This window comes from Heterocephalus glaber, unplaced genomic scaffold, assembly GCF_053883595.1.
Source record: "Heterocephalus glaber isolate CG9 unplaced genomic scaffold, H.glaber_assembly_v1.0 deba00001577, whole genome shotgun sequence".
NCBI classification, from domain to species: Eukaryota; Metazoa; Chordata; class Mammalia; order Rodentia; family Bathyergidae; genus Heterocephalus; species Heterocephalus glaber.
This window is the reverse complement of record NW_028258358.1, coordinates 5,084,032-5,105,319: the sequence shown is the minus strand read 5'-3', so window position 1 is coordinate 5,105,319 and position 21,288 is coordinate 5,084,032. Positions and strand designations below refer to the sequence as shown.

Genomic DNA, 21,288 nt, shown 5'->3' with positions numbered 1-21,288 from the left:
TTCACCTTTTTCATTCCTAATTGCATGGATTTGGGCCTTTTCTTTCCTTTTTCTGATAAGATTGGATAAGGATTTGCCAATTTTGTTTATTCTTTCAAAGAACCAACTCTTGGCTTCATTGATTTTTGTATTATTCTCTTAGTCTCCATTGCACTGATTTCTTCCCTGATCTTTATATATAATTTCTTCCCTTGCATGAACTTTGGGTTTATCCTGCTCTTCTTTTTCTAGAAGCTTGAGGTTCAGCATCAAGTTGTATAATTAAGCTCACTCTGTTTTCCCAATGTGAGTGTTCACTGCTATAAATTTCCCTCATAAGACTGCTTTCATTGTGTCCCATAGATTCTGATATGTTGTACTGGAATTGTCATTTAATTGTAGGATCTGTCTTATTTATTCTTTAATTTCTTCAGTGAGCCATTGGTTATTCAGAAGTGTCTTGTGCAGTTTCCGTGTACTCATGAAAATCTTGCAGCTTCTTTTGCTATTGATCTCCAATTTCATCATACTATGGTCTGATAATCTACAGGGGATAACTTCAATTCCTTTGCACTTAAAAAACATATTCTATGAGCAATCAGGTGGTCCATTTTGGAAAACAGAGTATGTGCAGCTGAAAAGAATACATATTCTGGTTTTGTAGGGTGGAACACTCTGTAAACATCTGTTAAATTCATTTGTTCAAGAGTTTGGTTGAGTTCTAGTGTTCCATTGTTTATTTTTCATCTAGTTGATTTATCTATTTGTGACAGTGGGATATTGAGGTCCCCCATTACTATTGTATTAGTGCTCATATGATTTTTCATGTCCATCAGTATTTGTTTTATATAGTTTGATGCACTAGTGTTTGGTGCATATATATTAATGGTTGTCATCTCTTCCTCTTGGATTGTTCCCTTTACAAGGATGTAGTGTCCTTCTTTGTCTCTCTTAATCAGTGTTGGTTTGAAATCCACTTGGTCTGCAAAGAGGATAGCTACTTCTGCTTTTTTTTTGAGTTCCTGTCTCATGGAGTATTGTTTTCCACCCTTTATCTTTCAGTCTATGAGTTTCTTTTTGAATTGTGTTTCTTATATGGAGCATTTTGTTGAGTCTTTCTTCTTGATCCATTCTGGCATTCTATTTCTTTTGATTGGTATATTGAGACCATTAACATTGATGGATATAACTGGTATCTATTGAGTTATCCTTGTCATGACTTTTTCTTTTTGTTGGATTCTCCCCCTTTGCAATTAATTTCTTGTCATGCCTGATGGATTCATTCTCCTGGGCTTCCTGGGATTGTGATCTTTGTTGTCTCTTCCTAGGATATTGTTTAAAATTTGTTTGGAGTGCTGGTTTGGTATTCATGAAGTTCCTGTGGTGCTCTTTGTCATGAAATTATCTTATTTCTCCATCAATTTTGAAAGATAGGTTTTCCAGGTATATTGATATTTGTTGGAGGTTGTTTTCCTTTAGGGGTTGAAATACATCACACCATGCTCTTCTTGCCTTGTGGGTTTGTTTTGAGAAGTATGATGTGATTTTGATGGGCTTTCCTTTGTATATCATTTGTTTCTTTTCTCTAACTGCTTGTAGAATTTTGTTCATCTGTTGGGTTTCTGAAATCTTAACTGTTGTATGCCTATGTGTAGATTCTTTTCGATCATTGGTAGTTGGAATCCTATATGGCTCACATCTCTATGTCAAGTTCTTTCCCCTATTTGGGAAGTTTCCTGCCATCACTTTTGTGAACAGTTTTTTTTTTTTTTTTTTTTTTATGTCATCTGTACTCTCTCCTGTCTGTTCATCGGCTCCAAACTGTCTGATGTTATTCTTTCTTGCATCATCTAGCAGCTGCTGTATTGATTTCTCATGGCCCCTTACAATTTTTAAGAAGTTTTTCTTTTCCTGGTCACTAATTGCAATCCTATTGTCCATATCTAAAATTCTATTCTCGCATTGGCTTATTCTGCTGCATAAACTTTTGATGGAGTTTTTAATCTCCTGGAAATCTGTTTGCATCTGTTTTATGTATTCCACTGTTTCCTATGTTGGGATTCCATCATGTTCCTCAGCTCCTCTATTTTTTTACCTGTGTCTGGTCTAGATTTATTAATCATGTCTTGTACTATGGGCACAATATCTTCTCTTACCTGATAAATTTTTTCTGATTTCATTTTTTCTAGGTCCTCTTTCATTGCCAGTTCAGGGACTCCAGGTGGATGAGCATCAGATCATTCTATCTCATTGCCCTTTGGCTTGCCTTAAGTGATCTGGAAGTCTAGTTTTGAGACTTATTTATGTATCTTCGCATTTCAAAAGATGCAGCCTGCTGTGTCTTTTCTGAGGCAACTTTTTGCTCACACAGTGGTTTTGAATTCTCAGCAAGCCACCGAGCAGCCTTCACTCTGCTGCTCAACAGTACCAATTCCTGGGTTCAGAGTGGTAGACTTCTAGATCCCTGAGCTGACCTGTTGTCTGGGTAGGCTTCTGGCTGGGGCTTGTGCACAGTTGGGATGTTATCTAGGTGTGCCTCTCGCTGGGACCCTTATGTAGCTATTGTCTGGGAGGGCCTTGGTTGGGGTCTGTGAACCCTAGTTCCCGTTGTCTGCACAGGCTTTGGCTAGGGTCTCCATGCACTTACCAATGGTATTGGGAAAGCCTCTGGGTATTTCTTATGAACCTGTACAGCTCTTCTGCAGGCAGGTCCCTAGCTATGGACGATGGTATGGTGGGCCTCTGGCAGAAGCCTGGGTGCCTGTGCAGCTCCTTTCTGGGCAGACTCCTGGCCTGGACTGGTGTGCAGGAGCCTCTGGGGTTGGGACAGACCCCTGACTGGCATCCGCCTGCAGCTTCACCAGTCTGAGCCACACAGCTGCTCCCCAGGGATCTGCACACACTCACCTATGGAATGGCTGGCTTCTAGCAGAATCCAGCATGCCCATGCAGCTCCTCTCTGGGTGAGTCCTGTAATATAATACTTTCAATAATTCTCTTACATTCTCTAAATGACAATAATAATAGTGAAAATTTACAGCATCTTTTTAGGATTAAATTTTTTATGTAATAAACTCTTCTTATACATCTGATTAATACTAATTCATATTTGTTTTAGATATTTTTCTTGTCTCTATTTCTTACTATTAAAATATTATTGAAAAATGGTGTATCATTTCATTAAATAAAAGAAATATATAAAGGAAGTTCCACATAACCACTTTGTAAATCTTGAACAAGCTACCACAAATAGAGAGAGAACCAATAAGTTAATACAATAAACTAGTAGAGATAAAAATAATTAATTCTTACAAAGTCTTTTCATTCTACAGTTATACTCATAGATATTTAGCCAAGAGAAATGCAAATGTATGTCCACAAAACATTGGCTACAAGCCAAATGTCCATCAACAGAAATTTTATTAAAAAATACTCATATATGTATACAATGCAGGACTAGACATCAATAAAACCAGATCAAATTACAGGTACTGCCACTACAAAATTATATATCTCAATTTTGAAATTCTGCACGATGAATGTGTCATTATACACTGCAAACATGCAGTAATAAAAAACAAAAAAAACATCAATTATGTTATTTTGGATAAATAAAGAGAAAAATTTATACAAATTGTAGTATATCTTTATTATGAATTTCTAGAATAGTCAAAATTAATTTTTAGTGATAGAAATTAGTTGAATCTGTCCTAGGTATGGGAGTGGGAAAAAATGAAAAAGAGGGAATTTTTTTTGATGGATATATTCTATATATATTTTGGAGTATTGATTGGGTAGGTAATACATTTATCAAAATTCACCAATTTAAATATGTAATATGCTTGTTTGTTTTATGTAATAGGTATCTTAATGTAGTTCATTTTAAAAACCTGCATGAAATAGTTTGCCTAAGAAATTTAGATTGCTGTTTCAACAATATGCAAGAAAAATAAAGTTAATATTATGGATGCTATTAATTGAGGTCTTATTCTCTAGCCTTATTGATGTTGAAACAAGTTCAAGGATAAATACGTGAAAATTCAATGGAAGCAAGATAATAGAAATGTAAGAAAATGGGTTACAAAATAGAAAATAATATAAAATTTCACAAAATGTGAAACTATGGCAGAGATATTACCATCTATAGGACTGGACAACTAAATTGTTAGTTGTCATTGAGAAGGTATTAATGTAATTGTGGGTCTGAAAGCCAAATTTTTTTAACTTGGAGTGCAAACGATGGTCTTGAATAAGAATAAGTGAAGGCATATTTTAAAACAGAAAAGTAGCTAGAGTAATGCTGTTCAAACAGGAATACAGATCTGTAGACAATTGATCATGTCTGTAGGTGAATGGAAGAACTCAAAAAAATGCTAAGGTCACAGACAAAAAGTCAGTGTTTGAACACTTGAGATGGTGGCTGTGGTTAATACTACTTTAACTATGAAAAAAGTGAAAATGGATCAAGGAAATGACAATTTATTTGTTTAGATAAGTTATAAAGGAGTAAAAAAATTTTGAAGGCAAAATCATTTTGTGTATTTATGAATATCAGATATGTAGAGAAAAATGTCCTATCAACTCTTTCCTGTCAAATCACTTTTGCTTCAATAAGGTCTTAATTGAAAACCTCAAAATTTAGAAACATATATTTTTCTTTTTTCCAGCCAAAGACTTCTTTAGTAGTGATATCTTCACATAAGTTCTTAATCAGATAAAATACTAATTTAATATATTTCTGTGTTTTAATGGAATTCTTCAGTTCTTACAATGGTAACAAAATTGTGGCCTGAAGAAACATTAAACTAGATAATAAATGTGATGGTTAAGCTTAAGGTTGAGTTTAAATTAATTGACTTGAGAGCTGTCCAGTGGCTTAGTGGAGTCCACTTCCAGATATACTTAGCTGGCTCATGGAGACATTGTCACTTGGCCACTTTCTCTCTGGCACTGTTCTCTTGTATTACTTCGTGATCAACATGAACTGAGCATCTGTACTCTGCCATCCCCTTCAATCATGATGTTTCCTACCTTGGAGCCAGCCAAACATGGACTGAATCCTTTGAAACTATAAGCCAAATTAAACCTCTCCTCCTTTAAATTGCAAGTGTTGGGTATTGCGACCTAGCAATGAGAAAGCTGACTAATATATTATATATTAGTAAGGCCATATATAGACTCACATAAGGGAAGGTTTTGGCAGTAGAAGTGTTGGAAGTTTATTCTTAATAAAAAAGTTTTAAAACTTTATGGGGATAAATAATATTGATTTTATAGGTAGTATAGAGAGGGAGCACCAATGCAACATTAACAATACAGAAAAAGAAAACACTAGAATATCAGGACAAAGACAGAACATTGTTGAACATGTTTAAACAAAATAATAAACTTGACAGAAACCATGCCCAAATATAATAGAATAAATTCCCAACCTGCAATTTTGACCTTCAGATACCCTCTAGAGACAAAAGTTACAATACTATTGTATATAAAAATGGAAGGAGATATTGTATGAAAAAATGATGAAAGTTCCTGAAATATTCTTGGGAACTGAGTTACAGGAAAAAATAATTATTAAAATGGAAATATTGTACTATAGCTTGCATGCTGATTTGAGAAAGAAAGTGGTAATTTTGTGTATCAAGGACATGGTTGAATAAGCTCCTGGTAAAGAGTAAGTGTTAAGTAAGTAAGTAAGTGGTAAGTAAGTGGTTACCCTTTCTCTCAAATAATCAATCGTTAGAATAAAATTATCTATGCTAATGTTAGGATACATTACTTTCTATTTACTCAATAATAAGCTTAGGAGACAATTAGTTTGCCAAGTTATTCCTTGAAATTGATATGTCAAGGTGACAAAAGTTGATGAATTATATCCACGTGGCACTGAATTATTGATTGGAAAATGGCCTTCACTGTTGCAAAGGCTCATGGGCATGTATATAATGCCTTCCTCACTTAAACATTTCCCTATGTGGCAGATTATGTTGTGTTTCTAAGTGCATCAATTGCCATTGAAGGTATTATTTCACACATCCCATCAATCCAAATATTATTATATTTAACATTGACAGAACATTTAAATACCACTAAATTTTTAAATTCAAATTATTTTAGTATTGAATTAAAAGTAATATATGTTTGTGAATTTTTGGTAACATCACCCCTTTTGGAAGATTCTTAAATATCCTTTTTATGTTAATACTAGAACTTGCTCTTTACAGAAATTCTCCCAAAGAATTTAAAAGGTAATATTTTTAAAATTTATATTTATTTTATTTTAATTTTACTTTTTATACAAGATATTATGTTACAATAATAGCCATGTAGGAAAAAGCAAAAGTCAAGAGTACAAAAATGAAACTTAAATATTTTAGAAATATATTTTTGAGAATATCAGATATTTCAGACTCAGCTTGAGTTTATTTAAATCATTTAAAAGGCATTTATGTGTTTCTCAAATTTCAACTTAAAATATGACAAAAGGAAAAGTTTATTCATCCTTGGCTCTGCACAAAGATGTTTTTGCTGAGATGAAGAAATTTATTAAGAACGACTACATATTAACAGCTTTGTATTCGCATTATTGGTTGTGCTCATAAGAGGGAAAAATGCTATTTATGCCCCACAACATTCGTCTTTAACAAAATGTCATACAATATATTTGTTCAAGGATTACTGCAGGTTTGACATGACAGAGGCGATCAAGATGTTGGACTTTTTCCTCTCTACAAACACATTCTTCAGCCTGTTCTTAACAGCTAATACAGTTCCAACTTCTGATATAAAAATCTATTTAAACAGTTCTTATTTGGATGAACCCCAAGTAACCTTTCTTTAAAATGATATGAAATAAGAGAGTTTGTATTAAAACAAGATAAAAATCAATTAACCTTTATATTTAGATAATCTAAAACTCTGAGCACTATTTGATTTTAGTGTATTGAATATAATAACGAAGTGACTTTTGAATCTCATTACTGTATTACCTGATAAAATGAGAAAACATTGTACATTATTTGATTTGGGATTCTTTTTATATATGAAAATATTTTGATGTTTTCTATGCTAAAATTTACCTTTCTATTGGTTCACAATAAATTATTTCAATAATAATTTTTTGTTGTTTCATTTGGTTTAGAATACTTCTTTGTTTTGGTCTATTCCACTAATAATTTATGGAAGTGTTAAAATACTACTACTTATATGTTATACTATGATTATAGACATGGGGAAAATTTAAATTAAAATTGTATTCGCTTTTATGACTTGGAATACGCCATTCATGCCCACATATGATAAATGACTGGTGATATATTATATTTGAAGGAACTATGGAAGACTATGATCAGAATGTAACAGTTGCCTCAAGATAATTATCTACCAACTCTGCCCTATATTTATTTTAACTGCTAATCCACCTGTGAAAAATGTCTGCACACATATTTTCATTAGTCCCTTCACATTTTAAATTGCATATATGACAAATAAATTTAGATATAGGTATTGGATTTACTAAGATTGGATGATAGTCTAGAAGTTTTTAAAGTTTTCTAATGCTATATGTTTCAGGTCTATATAAAAAAAATCATAAATATTTACTATATGGGAGGCTTTTGGCCTGCCAAAAATAACATTGGATTATATTACAAATTTTGTAGACTTGTAGTTTATCACCTCCATATTTTCCCTGACTTTATATATAGATGATGTACACCTACAGAGAGATGAAAAACAATGTAAGTTTTCTTTTCTTTTTTTTTTTTTTGGTACCAGCAATTGAACTCGGGACCTTGTGTTTGTGAGGCAGATGTTAAGTTTTTATTGAAACATAAAACAGTCATTAGTTTTGTATCTTAAAACACTTTACATATTTCTGTAATACCTCTATAAATGCAAAATACATATTTGATGACAAAGATTTTAGAATTATAAATAACAAAATAACTTCATAATGTACTTATATGTACATTTAAAAGCTGGAACACTTTCTAATGAAGGAAAAATATAAATATTAACATTCAGTATAAGAATCTCTAGTACAAAGAAAGATCAGTAGAGCTAGAAGCACATGCCAGAACATTTTACACTATTTATTGCAGATTTTTTACACTATTTAGTACAGAAGTTATCTAATAGACATCATTGATGACATATAATGTATGTTACTGAAACTATCTTCATTTTGAAGGTATTTCAAATTTTGTTTTAAGATTACTTTATTCTTGAGCAAAACTAAATGGCATGTATCTTCCGTATGATATTAAGCCATCCAACTTTTTTTTGCATTCTAATACTTCTGCTTCCAGAATCAAAAGATCAGACTCTTAGTAAGTGTTTGTTGACAGACTGATTTGTCCAGCAGCTTAATAGTAAAATTAATTTTCCTTATTGGACTTTTTCTTTAAAATTTTAAGGTCTATAGCAAAAGAAAGAATAGATACAGATTTCCTGCTCTCATTCACATGGATGAGTAAATGAAAAACTACATTTGTAGATTTATAATGAATAGTAATGTACACATATTAAGACATACAGTCATACATTACATATACTATTGTTTTATATGTCACAAATACACAGAAATAAAAAACAAGAAAGAAATATTGAATTTTTTTGTGCATTTCTTTTGTTTAAATCTTGATAATATTGATGAAGGGGTACATTTTGCTTTGTTACATTAATTGAATTGGTATTGGTATTTATTAATTAGTTACTTAAGCACATCCTAACATAATGTTCAAAAATGAAAAAAAACAATATGTAATCTATTTACAGAGAAACAGAATTCATTAAAATAATATTTTTAAAAAATGATTCTTTGGCCCAGGATTTAGCTCAGTGCTTTTGCAGCCTGCTGCGCAAGTGCAAGGACACGAGTTCAATCCCCGGTAGCAAAAAAAAAAAAAAAAAAAAAAGGATTCTTTGGTTTCTTTAGTTTTAGAACCCAGAATTTTTACATTCAAAGCTGTATACCACTTAAATTATATCCTATTGTTTTCCTCTAACAAAATCAAATAGTTTTTAAAAATTACTTTGGTAGGAATGTAAACTAGTGCAACCAATATGGAAATCAGTATAGAAATTTCTCTAAACACTAAAATAAAATTCCACCTGGCCCATTTATTCTTTTTCTAAGTATCTTCCCAGAGAGCTAAAGACATCAAATTACATGCATACCTATGTTTATAGCAGCAAAACTCAAAACTGATAAATCCTGGAAGCAGCCTGTATGTCCATCAATACAAGAATGGATAAAGAAAAAAAAAAAAAAAAAAAAAAAAAATATATATATATATATATATATATATATATATATATATGTTGGACTACTTGGAGATGAAGGATAAATCCGAGGCATTTATAGGAAAATGGATACAACTGGAAAAAATAATGTTAACTGAAATCAGACAGACAAGCTTAAATACTGTATGGTTTATCTCATTTGGATAATGCAAAGTGCAAATAAAAAGCAAAGTACAAGATTGACAAAAACAATCGTGGAGGTAGGCCTTTTGCAAATAGGAAGGGCCCAAGAGACTGAGGATGAAGGGGGGATAGGGAAAGGAGGCAAAAAATTTAAGAAGTGCCATGAACATGTACCAAATACCCACAATGAAGGTAATACATTATATGTTCCAAACATGAACTAAAAAAAAAATAATAATAACTATAATAATGAAGATGAGGAAAGGCAATCTGGAGAGGTAGAGAGGGTGGTGGTTAGGAAGAGGAAAGGGAACAAAAAAATCACGGTATGATAAGTACACGTACACATTCCCTAAGATGAATGGAAACTTCATGTACTACAAATGTAATAATAAAACAAAAAAAAAGTTTTTAAAAAGTATGCTTTTATTAAAAAAGAAAGTATGTTTGCTGAGATTGAACAAATATATGAAATGAGAGTTAATGTGACCATGTTTTATTAACAAATCTAGAATGGATTCATCAATGAAAAGGTTTCCACTGAAAATTAAGTTTCTTCTCATCCTGTAAAACACTTGATATTTAATACATACCAAGATTTTGAGACTTCATTCTGCTCAGGTTAGGATTCTACAAAAAGAATAACATATTTGGATTGTCCAAATGTAATTGAGTTCTTTTTCCTGTTCTTTGGTATTTTCTACTCCTGTTGTCTGAGCTGGAAATATTTACATTAAGTTAGAACTCTTAGGTTTATTCTATGCCTGTAAAATGACCCAAACTTCAATTTATGATTTATCATTGTCCATAGTTTACTCCTGAGAATTGCTTTGTGTAATAGAACTGGAAAACAATGTTAGCTGTGTGCTTTTGTATGTCACTGGGAATGTTTTCCTTTACTTTTTATATCACTTCAACTCTCTGTATAATTTGAATGTATCTTGTTATGTGTTTTATTCCACAACACTCTATTTCTGTATGAATACTTATTTGCTAATATTAAACACACTCTGAGTTCAATTATTCCTTTATAACAACTTCTATCAAGTTTCTTTCTAGAAAGCAATAGGCTCTTTGAAATAAAATAATAATTCACCATAAGAAAAAATTCTGTAAAGTCTTTCAATCTATTTATTTAATTCACAAAATTAAAATAAGCAAAAAGAAGAAGAAAAATAGTTCAAGAGGAAAATTGAAGGCAGCAAAAGCATTAAGCTTATAAGAAGAAATTAAAATGTAGAATAATTTCAAGCCATTTAAAAATATGGTAATCCATTTTCATAATAAAGACAGTCAAATTCAGAAGATCAATATAGTAGGATTGAAGTGCAAAATAGTTGTTGTTATGAAATCCTTAAATTCATCATTTTTAGGCTTTTTATTCACTGTGACAAAGTAAAGAAGAATGCAGTAAATCAAATAATGGTAAAAACCATTTAATGATTTCATACTCAGTGATTATTATCCTCCACTGTAAAGAATATTTCTTGAGGCCAGGGATGTACCTCAGTGGTTCCACCTCCTGCCTTGAAAGCACAAGGTACCGAGTTCGATCCCCAGTACCAGTAAAAAGAAATACAACTCAGTAGGCTAAAGCAAGAATATTTCTTGATCACAAGTGGTGAATTTTCTAAGGAGTATGAGTGTTTTATTATTGGTGGCACAAAATTTTGGTTAATGTTTTCATAATTTTTATTTGTCTCCAACATGTAATCTAAAACTATTTTTTATTCCTGAAAATTGTGGTTATATTTTTCCATTGTTTTTAATGTGAATTACTCTCAGACTAATCTATATTTGGAACATTACATATGAATTCTACTTATTTTCTCAACCAATTACACCAAAAATATGGTTTTTCTTAATGTGTATGTTTCAGAGAGTACCTAAAAAGAAGAGAATTAGAAGTGAAGATGATCATTAAATAATTTTCTTTCTACACTGAGTATCCTGAAAACATTGAAAACTAATGAAATAAAACATATAAAATAATTTTTTTAAAATAACTTTATTATCAAGCACACACACACCTACAAAAAATAAAAACCATTCAAAGAAGAACAATGCAAGGGGAAAAAATCACAATAATATCAATAATATTCAAACATAGTAGAACTCAACCAAAACAAAACTGAAAAGCATTTAAACATTTTTCCATATAACTTAAAAAACCATCTCAAACACCAACAAGGCACCAGAGGATGTGATTTGTTTCAGAAAGATCCCCCAAATCAACACTGAACAAATAACGATCTGGAAGAAAAGTCCTGTAGGGCAGTAGCAGAGGCGACAGAAGCAAGGGGCCGCCGTTAGTAGGTACGCCGGGGATCCCAGCAAAGAGAGTGTGACCCGGAAGCGGAAGCGAGCCTCCGTGCCAGCTCCGGCCTGCCATTGGGCCCCTGCCACCATGGACCTGTTGTTTGGGCGCCTGAAGACGCCAGAGGAGCTGCTATGGCAGAACCAAAGGTCCCTAAACCGTGCCATGTGGGAGCTAAACCGGGAGCGACAGAAGCTGGAGACTCAGGAGAAGAAAATCATTGCAGACATCAAAAAGATGGCCAAGCAGGGGCAGATGGATGCTGTGCGCATCATGGCAAAAGACCTAGTGCGTACACGGCGCTATGTGCGCAAGTTCGTATTGATGCGAGCCAACATCCAGGCTGTGTCCCTGAAGATACAGACGTTGAAGTGAAACAATTCAATGGCACAAGCTATGAAAGGGGTCACCAAAGCCATGGCACCATGAACCGACAGCTGAAATTGCCCCAGATCCAGAAGGTCATGATGGAATTTGAGCGGCAGGCAGAGATCGTGGACATGAAGGAGGAGATGATGAACGATGCCATAGACGATGCCATGGGAGATGAGGAAGATGAAGAGGAGAGTGATGCTGTAGTGTCTCAAATCCTGGATGAACTGGGACTGAGCCTAACAGATGAGCTGTCAAATCTCCCCTCCACTGGAGGCTCACTTAGTGTGGCTGCTGGTGGGAAGAAAGCAGAGGCCACAGCTTCAGCCCTGGCTGATGCTGATGCAGACCTGGAAGAGCGGCTCAAGAACCTACGGAGAGACTGATCACCCCCTTGCCACTGGGAAAGGGACAGAATGGATGCCCAGGGTCTTTACCATGACTACTCTGTAATAAATGAGATTGGATGCTCATTACCAAAAAAAAAAAAAAAGAAAGAAAGAAAGAAAGAAAAAACCTCCTGTAAACATCTCCCTAATTTAAATTTCGATGCAGTCATATGACACGGGATGGAAACACAATCCGAGAACTATGTTATTAGGCCATTTCATTAGTGTGTATCCTTAATTACACTTTCACTTTCTCACACTGGAGAAACTATTCGGTATTTACACATGTGTGTCCTATTTATTTCACTTAGGAGGATGGCCTCAATATAAATCCATTTAGCTATAAATGTCTCTAGTTTCTCATTCTTTATGGCTGAGTAGTATTTCATTTTATAAAAAATACCACATCTTCTTTATGCAGTTTCCAGTTGATGGGTATTTGGGCTGTTTCAAAGCTTTCGCTATTAGGAACTGTGCTGCTATAAACATGGGTGCACATATACCGCTATGGTAAGATTCTTTTAATTCTTTTGGGAAGATATCCAGCAGGGGGATAGCTGGGTCGCATGAGACCTCTAAGCCTACTTCTTTGTGATCTCTCCATACTGATTTCCACAGTGGTTCCACCAGTCTGCACTCCCACCAACAATGGAGAAGGGTTCCTTTCTCTCCACACCCCCGACAGCATTTGTTACTGGATGATTTCTTAATAGCAGCCATTCTTTCTGGGGTTAGGTGGAATCTCAGTGTTGTTTTCATCTGCATCTCTCAAATAACCAGTGATGTTGAACACTTTTTCACATATTTATTTGCTGCTTTTACTTCTTTGTCTGAGAAATGTCTCATGCTTTACATGTAAAATCATTTGTGTCACTCACTTATTTGTATAATAAAGTACTGTAATTTAAGGTAACCTGATTATCTTTGTATTCATATTTTTTCAGTGGCAGTCTGTTTTTTTCTCACATTTTGAAGGTTTTTAAAAAATTTCCAGAACACTTAAATCACTGAAGAAATTATTTGGGGGAGTAGGACATAATCTCTGGCTTTATTTTAGTTCACCTAGACATCCTATGATTCTTCTCTGTAATAGCTCGTTGAGGTATATTCTGTTAAAAATTTTGAAAGATCAACTAATTACTGTGGTAAAATAAAATAATCACTTTTCTGCTACATTTTTGAAAGAAATGGCTATCGTTATTTGATTAATACACACATTAAAGATCAACATTTTGTTTAGAAAATAGAGAATATAAGGAAATTAAAATTTACTTTTAGTGATGTGAAATGAGTGTCAAATATGTGTACTCTCTCTATTCATTAATTCAGTCAAAAGTTAACATTTCATCCTTTTTACATGGCAGATACCATGCTAGGAATGGTTAAGAAAAGAGATATGCTTACCAAACATAACTTTTAAAGAAGAAACTTCACACAGGAGCATTTTCAAATTCACAAATAGTTAAGCTTATGCTATAAAATTATACTTTAGGTACAACTAGTAAAGAAACATAAATTTAAAATGTAAATTTGTACTTAAGACTGAAAATATATGTACCAGAACTCTTTAAGAACCTGAATTTGGGTATTATTATTACAAATAATTAACTCATATGTTAATATTCAAAATAAACCATTAGTTTGTTAATTCTTCTTCCTTACTGCCTTTCTGCTATATAAAGAGGACCATTGGTACTACTCATCCCTCTTCTACTGCAATGTATAACAGTGGTAGGCAGCAATGATAGTGTTTTTGGTAACCCAAGTGTCTTGAAGATAGTATGCCAAAAGCTGAGCTTTTATTCACAACAAAATATGTCAAGAGAAATGACCTTGCTGTATGTTTATAATTTTCAAAGAAAATTTGTTAGAACTACTTTCATTTTTATCCAAAGAAACTGGACTAACCAAATGAGATGAATGAAATCTTACATAAATCATTTTGGCAGTGAATAAATCAAAGTTTAGAAATAGCTGTTAAGTGATTTTAGCTACTAAAGTGCCTTTAGGGCTTTATAGTAAAAGGACAAGCTGCTATTCAGCCATTCTGCAGTACAATATGAGATTTAAAGATACCTCTGGGATTTTACAGAAATAAAATTACAAAAAAAAAAATGGTCAGCTACTCCTTGTATCCAGAGGCCTGATGGAATAACTTGAATATATGTGCATGTGTGTGTGTGTGTGTGTATGTGCATGTGTGTGTGTGTGTGTATGATTGAGTGTATATGATCTATATGATTTTTTAAATTTGATACTAAATATATATGTAGTAGATTTAATTGGATATTTATAAGATATTCAGAGGGAAATATCTTGAGAAATTTTTCAAAAATTTTTGAGATTAAAACAAACAGCAGCAAACCTCTAGTAAAAATTCTAGTTTATATAGAATAATTATATCACCAACAAGCCAAATGTCTACTTAAAAATAAGTTCTTCTAAGAATTTTTCTTTTTCCCTACTGTCCAAATATGAAATTTTAAAATATATTCCAGCTTCAATTGCATAGACATTTGATGAATAAAAATCTTTCAACTATCCTTTACTCATTTTGGCCTGCCACAAAAATTTCCTGTGATTTCTTTTTACTGGTTGTTTTCCAAGACTTGTGAGTTATTTTGCTTAGCAATCCCCAACCTCTGCATGCTTGATCATTACTAATGTGCTCTAGGCATTTATTGTCCATTCTCCTAATCCCGTGGACAGGTTCATTGGGATTAATCCTGGGTAGTTTTCAGAAATGGGACTTCTCATAGAAATTATATTAGAGTTGACCTGTGCAGGAAAGAGATTTCGATGGGTTCTCCAAAGTAAACTCATGCCTTTGGAACCTACCCTCAGCATGTACTCATATTGCTTTTCCTGGGACCTGCTGACAGATGTTCTGACCTATGAATACTTGATAAGGCATCAGTATTGTAGTGCCAGACACTTATTTTCTATGCCACCAGATTGTTATAATCTCTACTTGGAACTGGGAGGACCAATTACTATATAATCTCTTCTTGCCAGAAATGTTTATCATTTTTTTTTCTCAGTGGATTCATGAGTCCAGGCGGGGGAATTGAAACTTTCTTTATGGAGTTAAGCATCATCTGTGCAAATTAACTATCAGCTGCAAAGTACATAATGTGCTCTAAGTTTCATCTTTGCAATAGAAAATTCATCGTACTCATTTTACCAACTCTTAATATCTTAGTTCTCCTGAAGGATCAATGTTACCTTAATCACCTAGATATTTGGACAGATATTTGTAAATGCAACATGTCAGAAATAAACATTTCTTGAAACTACAAATGTTGTGATTGCCTGAATGCTATTATCAACTAGTATCTGGTTACAATGCTGCATGACTACAATCTCAGGAATGTGGAGCTTAAGGCACAAGGATAACAAGTTTGAGTCATGATTGGGCAGTTCTGCAAGTCCCTATATCAAAACAAAGAAATAAGATTTAAAAGAACTGGAGCATACTTCAATGTAAAGGGCCTGGATTCTATCCCCTGGATCAATTGGGTAAAAAAAAATGTACAGAATACACATGAAAAAGTACATAGCTATTACCATACTCTCTTACACTACTAATGTTTCAAGAAAAAATAAATTGTGAATAGTTTTTTAGAATTTTTTTGTATGCAACTGACAATATGTATGTTTCTTATAATTATTTAAACACATATATTTTAGGACCACATTATAGCAAGGGGATTGATTATATTTACAGAAACATACACATATAAAAACACAAACTACATATTGTAACTACAGTTAGAATCTCATTATAGTAAATGGTTAGAAAGTAGTTTATAGTAGGTGGTCAGTGAAACATTATCCAAAGAACACATATTTGAAATTAAATTTCAAGGATATAAAAAGTAATATATTTAAAAGCCTACAGAGAGATTTAGGACACAGACTAAGTGCAAAAACCTTGGGGCTAGAATTGAATTTTTATGTTGAAAACTATTATGATTGAGGTCCAAAGAGGGGAAAGATGTGTTTCAAGGTGAAAATGTTAATCAATGACTGAAAACTCAGTGTCGGAACTACATCATTAATTTTAGAACTTTTTATTTGGATGAAATTAACATTTCTGTACTGCAAAACACTGAATCTTATACTTTGGTAAATTTAAAAATATTTCTGATAATAAAAGCTACATTTTGTTTTTTAATAAAATAATACTGTCTAGTTTGTATGTCATATTTATGGCATAATATCCACATAAATGAGAGTAACTTTTCCAAGTTAAATATCTGCTCATTTTAGTAGGTTCATATTTAACATTTAAGAAAAAAACTAATAATGGTAATTTAGAGGAAACTTTTTTCCTTCTTTCATTAAAAATGTATGTTTTCCTTCATAGTACTTCCGAAGTTAAGTATCCTGCATGTTTTCCTTTTAGTTTAAATATGAATAAATACTATTCTGAAATTATTTTAGTAGCAAATTATTATACTAAAATATTCTTCTTTAAATATATTATTCATCCAAAATGCATACTTATAAGTTATTTTAAGCTCATAGTTTATTTAGCTATTTTTCTTAATCTGTCATATAGTGAGTAAATTTTATTTGATTATATTCCCTATAATTAGGTCTCAAACAGAACATTCAGTACATAAAGACACACAATTTTTACAGTTAGCATACATCTTACAAAAGCAAGGCATTTAATATTTAATTAAATTAAAATGAGGAACAGGTGTTTCTTTAAAGGGATATCCAGAAATAGACAGGATGGAAGAGCAATGCAGGACAATGATGAGACCTTAGATGTTGACTGGTTAATGTAATAAAAAACTACTGTCTTTGAAAGTGGAGTCACGCCTTGAAATGTACATGATGACTTCATCTTTGATTTATATGGATTGTTACCAGGAATAAAAAGACTGTATAGAGAAGAAAGTTATATTGTGTAACTCATCATACATACCAGATATCCTTTCTTTTACCAGAGGAGTAATGATATAAAAGTTTATAAGACCCGAGGTAAGTTTTAATAATTACTTTGTACTTGAGGATAGGCATTCATTGGAAAGTAGAAATGTTACTCTGGTTTGAGATACTTATTTTTTATCATACATTTCTTACTGTCATAATTATACATATTTATTATACGAATATTATAATTATTTTGTACTCATTAAACATTTTATAGTTATATTCATTTTTATATGTATTTAGAAAAGTTAATTGCAAAGACAAGTAAAATGATTCTAAAGAAGGTTAATTTCCAGTTGCTCACTTTAGAATTGTAGGATTTTATTACATGATTAAAGTAAAGTGGTAAGATCAATGTAGAAGAATCTTTCTATATTTGTCCCTTTTTACCAGTAAGAGCACAACATAATTATTTCTTTTTGTTTCATGTGCACTTCTATACTCTCCCAGACTCTGACAACTGTCAAATTTTTGATTAATCATTAGTCATCCCTCCATACAATAAGAACAGATGTGAACTAATGATTGGAACTATTAGTGAATCACTCATGCTTTGAACAAAGAAAAATCTAAGAAATATTTTCTGTGATTTTATTATGATGGCATTTTAAATTTCAGCAGTACAAAATGTCTTATATAAAATCAATGAGTTCATCGTTTTTTATTCTCTCTATATAATAAAGCACAAGTAATAAATGGCAATTCTGAAGTAGCATTTCTGAGAGGAGTGATGATATTTACAAGTTTATTTTGAAAGAGAAATTCCTCCACAGAAATTTTTTTTTAATGTGTGAAAAGACTTTTCAGATTTAATTGTTTATTTATACATTTTAGATATACATAATGATCACACATATCATAGGGAGTTTGTACCTGTCCATGGTATATTTTAATTCATTTTTTTCATTCTCCTACCCTCCCTTCAGCCCTTCTTCCTTTTCCTATTAACAAAAGCTTTCTTTTCATTTTTTCCCTCTTTTCTCATTTTTTAAAAATTTTCCTTTCCTTCCTTTTCCCCTGGACCCCCCCTAGTTCCCTTTCCATTTTCTTCCAACTTCATAATATCTAGCATACATTTTTGGCCCTTTTTGACACATTTAGTTTCCCACACCATAGATACAATGTGATATTTGAACTTGTATGTCTAATTTATTTCACTTAAGAGTATGGTCCAAAATACATCAATTTACCTACAAATGTCTCGAATTTATCCTTTTTCCTGGCAGGGTAGTACTCCAGTGTATAAAAAGACCACATCTTTATTCATTCATTGGTTGATGGGTATTTAGGATGATTCCAAGACTTAGCTATTACAAACTATGGTGCTATAAACATGGGTGTGCATATATTGCTATGGTATGATGCTTTTAATTCTTTCAGGAAGATAGCAGGTAGGGGAATAGCTAGGTCAAATGGAATGTATAGTTCTAATTTTTGAGGACTCTCCACACTGATTTCCACAGCGGTTGCATCAATCCATACTCCAACTAACAATGGAGGATTCATTTTTCTCCACAGCTCCACCAGCATTTGTTATTGCTAGATTTCTTGGTAATAGCCATTCTTTCTGGAGTGAGACAGAATCTCAGCATTTTGTTAATTTGCATCTCTTGAATGATCAGTGGTGTTGAATATTTTGGGGGTATTTATTTGGTGTTTGTTGTTCTGCATCTGAGAAGTGTCTATTCATTTCAGATGCACATTTTTGGATTGGGTCTTTAGATTTGGGGGAACTGACTTTTATGAGTTCTTTATATATTCTAGTTATTAGTCCCTTGAGGAACAGCAGGCCAAATTTTTTTCCCACTCTGTGGGTTGTCTCTCCACTCTGTTGGTGGTTTCTTTTGTTGTGTAAAAGTTTTTTAATAAGATGAGATCCCAGTTGTTGATTCTTTGTAATATTTTCCATGAAATTGGGGTTTTGTTCATAAAGTCTTTAAAAGTTCTACATTTTGTTGTAAAGTCTTCAAGTCATAAAGTCTTCAAGAGCTCTACCAATTCTCTCTTCCTGCAGATTTACTTTCTGTTTTGATATTGAGATCTTTGATCCATTTTAATTTTAGTGTAATCCATAGTGTAAGACATGAATCTAGTTTTATTCTTCACCATGTGGAAAGCCAATTTTTCCGTCACCATTTATTACAGAGGCTATCTTTCTCCCAGTGTAGGTGTTTGGGCTCTTTGTTGAAAATAAGGTGTCTGGGTGTGTTTGGAGTTCATTCTGCATCTCCTAATCTGTTCCATTGATCCTAGGGTCTGTTTTTTAATACCAGGCAGTTTTTATCACGGTAGCTTTGTAGACTAATTTAAATTCAGGTATTGTGGTGTTTTCTGTCTTGTCTATGGTGCCCAGAATTGTTTTTACTATTCTACATCTCTTCTGGTTTCAAATGAATTTTAGGATTGTTTCCTCTAATTCTATGAAGTAAGCTATTGGTATTTTGGTCAGGATTGCATTAAATCTGTGTGAAAAGTTTTTAGGACAAAACTGATATGCCATTGCAATAGATTGCTATCCATTATTTGTTTCATTGATGGATATTTTACACTTTGCTCATTTAATTTAATGTCATATCCCTCTTTAAATTAGGATAAATAAATAAATATTAATTGCATGTGAAATATTAATAAGTTAAGGAGTCAAAATAAAAATGGGAAATGGACATGAAATTATTTTATGTTTATTGTATTTCACAAAACTGACTTCAAGATTTTCTATTTTTGATATATTCCACATATTTTCTGCTGCAGAATAATTTTTTCTATGGAAATAATTACCTCATCTTTCTATAATTTTAATTGGAGATCTTCAAAAACTAATAAGAAACTTGTGGAAATTTGAAAATAGAATGCACATTACCTGATATATATAGTGTCAATATTGAATTTTTTAATTCTACTTTAATTTTAAAATCATATATTCAAAAATTCTTCTCCTTGTATTAAGAAGTTCATATAGATACATATTAGAATAAATTATCCTAATGATTTTACACCTGAAATCTATTTTTATATTCAGCAAAAAACATATTATCTATGATTTCTATTGCATGTGTTTGTGTTTGTGTGTGTGTGTGTATTTGGGTTAAGAGAGTATAAAAATTTTACTATCTACAAATAAAAAGTTAAGAATTATTGAATGATTATGTAGTGGGAGGGTATAAAATGATAATCACAATGGAGTTTATTTTTTTGTTAGAACTGAAAATTAAAACAGTAAAAAAGGAAAGAAAAATCATTAATGGTAAAGAAAAGATTAGAAATATCCAAGTGTAAACATTTAAAAAAATACATGGGCTTCAATTCTTTTCATATAAGTCATATTTTAAATCATTTAGGATATTTTCAATTCTATAATCAAGTTTGTAATTTTTAAATTCTTTTATTGGTACATGATCAAGTTTTAAAATAGGCATTTATTTAAAATTTTCACTATAATGCAGTTAAAATTTAATATTTTTCTACCAATGGATTATCTTAAACTATTTGTTCTCTGAAATTGATTCACTAACCACCAGAATCAACATTTCTGAGATCTTGTTAGAAATGTATGCTAAGGTGAATATAATTAATAATAATGCATTACATATCTCAAAATATTTATGATGGAAATTTTTAAATGTATTCACAAAGAAGATGATAAAATTTTAAGGTGATGTGTGTACTAATCATCCTGAGTTGATCATTGTGGAATGTATACATGAATCAAAACATCACTATTTTAACATATAGATAAATCTTTCCACATAAAGATTGTGGAAATAAAAATTAATAGAAAAAGAAATCCACATTAAGACTCAAGCTAACACATATTAGTTCAAATTTCTGAGATTGGAGCCCAGGGTGCTGTTTTTA

General features: G+C 32.1%; 1 pseudogene; it reads left to right on the top strand.

Moving 5' to 3' along the window:
• Positions 1-11,703: 11,703 nt before the first annotated feature.
• On the top strand, positions 11,704-12,570 carry LOC101719113 (charged multivesicular body protein 2a pseudogene; annotated as a pseudogene).
• The last annotated feature ends 8,718 nt before the right edge of the window (positions 12,571-21,288 follow it).